Here is a 7,492-nt window from a genome sequence, read left to right as displayed (position 1 = left end):
CTGAATTTACACAAAATCTCCTCTTCTTCCTTTGATGACCCAACTAGGCTGCACAGTGCAGAACTCGACGATGACTGTAGAGTAATGGACCGCTATTCCCACAATGACCCAGAAAAGTGAACATCTGCTCCCACGATGATCCAGAAGGTGAACCGCTGCTACCACGATAACCCAGGGAATTTGAACTGCTGCTTCGATAATGATGAATCAAACTGAATTGTATACTGGCAATTTCCTCAAAAATTTAGGGAGAGTATGAGCATATTCAATTCGTTCATTTCGATGACATCTTTATGTTTATGCTTGAATGTTTTTCACGAAATATTACGAAACTTGACCAATTTTAAAGTTGCCCGATTTTATTATTTTTTTAATATATATTTTTATATTCCAAATAGTTCTCTTTGGGAAAAAATTGGTAAATGCGTTAGATTTTATGCAATTTGGAAAAAAAATTTCAATTGTTTAAAAGTTGAATTCCATTCTTTTGAACCCTAAAGCCAAAATCATTCCATCAACATTAAGTTTACAATTGAAAAAAAAATTATATAAAAGTTGTCCTTTTCTCATTTTATTAATCAAGTATTAACGTTTAACTTGGTACGAAAAAATGTTATCTAAAATGTATGAGGGTTAGAGAAAATTATTTTAAAATTGATTAATTTTTTACGCTTGCTAATTATTTTAGCTATTAATAAACTTTAAAAGTAAATAAGTTTTTTTGTGCTTTATAAGTTTTCATAGCCCATATGCATATTTGATAATTTTTTGCTTTAAAACAATTTGTGAGACCAAATTATTAACTTTTTAAGTTTATTACAATAAGCTTAAAAAACAAGTTTGTTTTATGATTTTTCAATAGTTTTGTTTAATTTTAAATTATTTTGGACTGCTTCTTCCTCGTCGAACTAAACGTTAGCAGTACTTGATTAAAAAATAGAAAACGAACATTTTCTGTTTAAAAATGTTGAAAATTGAAATCTAATTTATTTAACATATTTAATTTTAATTGCCTTTTAAGGGCATGTGATACTTAGAAAATTGTCGATTTTGCCAGTTTTAGGTTTTCCCGGCTTTTTTTCTAGAATAACAAAGATTTTGTCTTAAATATTTGGGAAATGATAGCGAACCCGCTAATGGACGTCCCCACACACTTTTTTTGTAGTTTAATTCAAAAAAGTTTTAATTTAGCAAAATGGGATTAATTTGCATAACGCTTAGGAAATAGTATCGATTTTTTCAGTGTTAGATTCCCCGGCTTTTTTCCTAGGATATGAAATATTTTGCCTTCAAAAACTGGGGAATGATAGCGAACATGCTAACGGACGTCTCCACACACCTTTTTTGTGTTTTTTTTTTTATAAAACATTTTTTGATATTGCTAACAACGTGCGTGTATATTTCGAGGTTATATGTATAACAATTCACCCGAGCGTTACTTCCAAACTACACAATATTTTTGTCCGAAAATTTTGGACTTACAAATAAACATAGTAACAAATCTCCCGGAACTAACCTTGTGTGCAGGCAATCAAAAAAGTTTATTTCATAAATAATTTCCAGATTATCGGAAAGGCAGACATGAAAAACGACGAAACCTCAAAATAATGCATATGCATAAAATTTTTATTTAGCACAATAATTTTTTTTTATTACCCCTCAAAAAAGAGTCCGGGGACTATGTTATGATATTTTACAGCATCTCCGAATTCAGTTTTTAAAAATTTTCATTTTTGTGGGAAAAAACGGGCAAACTATAAGTATCAGATGCCCTTAAAACTTTTACAAATATAATATTCAATATTACAGAGTGATATATTTATATTGAATAAAACATACAAAATTTAAATTGTAAATTTGTATTTCGCGCCAGGCATTCCGTGTTTAATATGTCTATTCTGTCAATATCGATTGTTTGTGAATAGTGATTGATTTTCATTTTCAGTAGGCTAGAAAAGTGCAAGTAAGTGAATAATTATAGTTTATACCAATTATTAACCTCATGTATTGGAAAACATGAGCTTACTCGTAAAATACACAAAATAATTTTGATAAATATTTTTCTTTTTTTTATGTAGAGACAAGCGTCTCATTGCACACAAGATACTGCGCGGAGGATCCATCCAGTCGACACTAATGCGCACGCGTGCTGCTGCCGTAGGCCGAGCTGAACCGCGCGATATTTTCAAATTTGTCAGACTGCTGCTGGCCCCGTATGATAGGCAAGTTAGCAAAAAATTATTCAGATAATAGAAGAATAGCAAATGGGCCATTCATATTTTTGCTTCTATTTTAATTATAATTTTTTTCACGACTTTTTCTTTGAAATTAAATTTATGTTTAAGCTCACGTTCCCAAGCTAATCCGATTTTTTTGAACCAATTCATCGCTCCTTTTGGACTTCTTCATTTTGAAGACTAATAATATCTATATTTTTATCGAATATGTCCACGTGGACCAAGTACAGGGGGGGGGGGGGGGTTCAAAAAGTGGTGAAAAATGGTCCACGTGGTATATGGATGGCCTTAAACACTAATACACAACCGCCGCTATATCGTATGATTGATTTTTTTTTATGAAATGTTTATATTTCAATTTATAAGAAAAAATTATATAACTATAATTATATAAAATAAATAATAAATAAATAAAACCCACAGATTTAATATAATGTATTTTTACTGAGATAACTTTGATTTCTGTACATAATACATTTTTATACATATTTGTGTAATTTTACAATTTAATAATCCGAAAATTGTCGATGTTTGAATAATAATTATTCATTAATAGTTATTTTCTGTCTTCGATAAAAATAAAAGGCAACACTGATTCCCTGCTACCGAATTCACCACATAATAAAAAAATCGAACCGCAACGCTCATTCCGTTCAATCCGAAAAAATAGACAAAAAAATCAAGCCAAGACATAAAAATCAAAACCAAATGATGTACAAAAATCCGCTCTTAGAGAATGTATATCTAATAATAAATTAAACAGTCCTGTGGGTCCTACATCAAGCATAGATGTAGATTATTTATACGCTCAGAAGTAATTAATTATTATTCAAACATCGACAATCGTCTGATTATTATTAAATTGTAAAATTACAACAGTATGTATTTAAATGTATTATGTATAAAAATAAAAAGTTATTTCAGTTATCATTATATTAATTCTGTGGGTTTTATTTATTATTTATTTTATATATTTTTTTTTATAAATTGGAATACAAACATTTCATCAAATAGAGATCAACCATACGACATAACGGCGGTTGTGTATTGGTGTTTGCTATTTTGCTAGTATCTAAATAAATTTTTTTCTAAGTTGCCTATCATACGGGGCAAAGAGGGGTCTGACAAATTTGAAAATATCGCACGGTTCAGCTCAGCCTACGGCTGCAGCGCGCATGCGCATTAGGTTCGACTAAATGGATCCTCCGCACGACATCATGTGTGCAATGAGATGCTCGTTTATGCAGACTGATCTTTTTGAAAATAATTACGGTCGCGATAATTTTTGAGGTCAAGAAACGAGCACACGTGCACAGCAAAGATAATTTTATTCTTAACTGGTTCAGTGTAGTATAGTGAAATATTGTCAAATTGATCAAATAAATAAAGTAATTTTGATTAATAATTATAATTAGTTATCAATTATTTACTGCAGTTTAATTATTCACATTAGAGCATAACCCTTGAACCGCACGATAATCACTCATGAGATGTGCGCATTTCGCGTGCGTTATGATTGCATATTGTTATCTGGGGTGGATCAGTAGAGGTGTTATACATGTGCATCACATCCATCACAACATATTATTTCCCCCCTTTCATAATAGGGGTGTGCACAAAACTGCTAGGAAATTGTATTAACGTATGCCGTAATTATTCAAAGTTATGTTTGTGTATCATATAATATGATTGTGTATGCGGTGTTGACTATTGTTTATTGCTTATAATTAAAGAATAGTTTTGCCAGTGAGTTTGGCAGCTAGTGCAACGGGATTGCATTTTAATGCTTTTTAAAAATATAATAAAAGGGAGTTCGTTGAACGTATGCATGTTCATACCGAATAAAAATGAAAATAATTATAACAATATTATTTAATTTCAAGAACATTCAACGCATTAAAACAAAAATTTGTGTATGCAGTTCTATCAGCAGTTGTGTAGTCCTGAAAGAATTAGCGACCTGGTTTTATTTAAAAGGCTACTATTATGTTTTTGGTTTGAAATTCGTCTTGTTTTGTTAAAAATGATATTATTTTTGTTTGAAAATTTCATTATTTTGTTGAAAATACATATATATTGTTAAAAATTCATCTTTTTATAAAAAAATTCAACTACTTTGTTACAAATTTATTTTTTTAGTTAAAGGTTCATCTCTTTGGTTAAAAATGTAACTATTTTCATGAAAATTCATTAATTATTTACTTAAAAATAACCAATTAAATTCTTTAGTAGAAAGTTCAAATTTTTGTTTAAGAATTCATTTATTTTGTTAAAAATTCATCTTTCTGGGTCAAAGATTCAATTGTTTTGCACAAAATTCCTCCTTTTTATTGAAAATTCTCCTTTTTTTTAGTAAAAGTGGCATATTTTTAGATAAAAATTCATCTTTATTGGTTGAAAATAAACTGTTTTATTGAAAATTCAACTTTCTGCTGAAAAATGTAACTATTTGGTTGAAAATGCGACTGTTTTTGGTAAAATTTCTTTATTATAACACACGCACGAAATGTTCGATTTTCGACGCATGTATTGCGTGCGGGAAGTGACCAATTCCGAAACCGTGGTAAAGAGCAGTTATAAAAAGACTTTTCCTAGCTGCCGCGCTTGCGCTCTTTGAGTAAGATTACTTTTTCTAGCTTTTGCGCTTACTAATTTCGAGTCAGAAATACATTCTAGGACTGTCGGAATCATAGCCTCACTTCATTATGATTTGACTTTTGAAAGACTGATTGTGAGTAGTGAATAGTTATTCGACGTACACGAAGTGATAAGTTACCAAAAATTACCGATAATTTACGCTAAATTACCGGAAATTTTGGAAACTTTTAGATATCTGAAATTATCGGTAATTTGCCAATTTTTCATAAATTTCTAAAAAATTTTGAAATTTAGCCAATTTTTCATAAATTTTAGGCAATTTTTGAAATTTAGCAAACTATCCATGAATTTTCAGAATTTTTTGAAATTTTGGAATTTCTTCGAAAAATGTTCGGATACACTAAATTTTTTAAAATTTTCGATAATTTACCAATTTTCCGGAATTTGTAGGTACTTTTTGTAATTTTACCATAAATTTCCAAAAATTATCATAAATTTTCAAAAAATTGGTTTTTATTGTTTCTCAAATCGAAAATTTCCGGCAATTGTTAGACAAAATATCGAGTGCTACAGGAGCTAAAAGTAGGCAGTTGAAACTCTTGTGAAGTTTACAGTACTTGCCATCGGCTCATCTTCGAGTCGCTTCCGGCTCGTACGGCTAACTTCACACTCCTGTGGAACTGCCTACTTTCCACAATTGTAGCACAATATACTATTTTGTATAAAAATTAATTAATTTTTTTAAAGATTAAACTTTTTCATTGAAAATGAAACTATTTTGGTTAAAATTTAATCCTTTCTTTCGGAAATTGCACCATTTCGTTGAAAACTCAACTATTCCATTGAAAATGTAAGTATTTTGATGAAAATTTGATTATTTTGCGAAAAATTAAACTTGCTTGTTAAAAAAAATCATATATTCTGTTTCATAATTTCACTAATTTGTTAAAAAATCTTTTTCTTTGCCCGCTAAATCAACCGTTTTTTTAGTTTCGTCCTTTTAGATAGAAAATTCATCCCCTTTGATTGAAAATTTATCTTTTTGATCGAAAATTAAACTGTATTGTTGGACATTTGTCTTTTTGGCTCAAGAATGCATATTTTTGCTTAAAAATACTAATCTATTTTGTTCGAAAGTTAAAACTACATTCTTAAATAATCATCTTTTTTCGAATATTTAAGGTAAATGTGCCAGTCTTCGTCAATGCATGGGTTGTCGGCAGATGGGCAGTATTTTACATATAGTCAGCTGTTGTGTTCTTCGCTCTCAGGAAAAATGTTTTTTCCTAAACGCTATGGCCGATCACTCACACGTCGAAGTGCCGATAACTGAAGCAGCCAGATTTCTGACTTACCTATAACCCATGCATTCTCGTATTTACAACTTCAAACTTCTTATAATATTCATTCTAATAGGATATGTTACAAGTAATAAGTAATTTACCTTTCTAAAGGTACGCTTTATTCGATAAAACCCATTTCTTAAGCTTTAAATATGCTTAATATAGTTTTTCAAGCATTTGAAATCTGAAATTCTCCTTAAACTTCCGATAACTGGCACACTTACTTGAAGTATTTTGATGAAAATTTGTATTTTTGGGTAGAAAATTCGTCCTTTTTGATTAAAAGAATAGCAACTGTTTTTGTTTAAAATTTAATCTTCTTTTAAAATTCGGCCATTGCTTTGGAAATTTAACTATTTGGTTAGAAAAAATCAACTTTTATGATTGAAAATTCTTTTTTTTTCTTGTAGAATTGATATATTTTTTGTTGAGAATTCATCTTTGTTGGTTGAATTTGTTCATAATTCAACTGTTTGATAAAAACTTGGCTTTTGGTTAAAATTCATGTACTTTGTTGAAAGTTCGTCTTTTTTGGTAAAAAGTTAATCTTCTTTTAAAATCCATATTTTAGTTGAAAATTCATCAAATTGAATCATTCAAATATAATCTTTTTTAAAATTTTTACCAATAGGTTGAAAATCCAACTATACGTATTTGGTTAGAAATAGTATACTGTTTTTAAAGAAATTTGATTGTTTTGTTAAAAATTTACTAACTTGTTAAAAAATTTGAATTAAAAAATTCTTATATGTCGATCCTGAAACTTCTTCACCTTGAGTCAAAGAAACATGCTATTATTTTGTTGGAAAAAAAACATTTTTAGCCCAAGCCAATCTTCAATATCGCTAAAAAAACTACTTTAATGGACCATTTTTGAACGCTTCAAACACCACTAAATTTTTTGTTCGAAAAAAAAACAAAATAATAGCATTTTTCTTTGATTCAAGGTGAAGAAATCTTAGGTTCGACATATTCAACTTTTTTCAAAATGTGTGCGTAGGACTCAATCGAAAAAAACATGCCTTTTGGCCATTTAAAAAAATTGTAAATTGCGCGAAAATTGTTTATTTTTTATTATTATTTACTAGAAAAAATTGTACATTCAAAAAATTCGCGATCATTTTTGAAGTAATGGGAAAATTTTTTTGGAATTTTCAAAAATTTAAATTTTCAATTCAAAGAAGGGAACAGAAGATATTAAACGATTTCCGATTTTCTTTTACTTTCTTTGGATAGCAACCCACACATTTTTTTTCTCAGCTCAAACGATTCGACTAATTTGTTCATTTTCACTACGCCCTAATATATAATGTA

The 7,492-nt window shown here is 29.3% G+C and overlaps 1 protein-coding gene across 1 annotated transcript in view; it reads left to right on the top strand.

The window, feature by feature from the left end:
* The window catches only part of LOC117181472, a 17,206-nt gene that overhangs the window by 657 nt on the left and 9,057 nt on the right, over positions 1 to 7,492 (top strand). The gene's annotated exons all lie outside the window — the stretch shown is intronic.

Source organism: Belonocnema kinseyi, chromosome 1 (assembly GCF_010883055.1).
Source record: "Belonocnema kinseyi isolate 2016_QV_RU_SX_M_011 chromosome 1, B_treatae_v1, whole genome shotgun sequence".
In the NCBI taxonomy this organism is placed as follows: domain Eukaryota; kingdom Metazoa; phylum Arthropoda; class Insecta; order Hymenoptera; family Cynipidae; genus Belonocnema; species Belonocnema kinseyi.
This window is presented reverse-complemented; position numbering and strand designations above follow the sequence as displayed.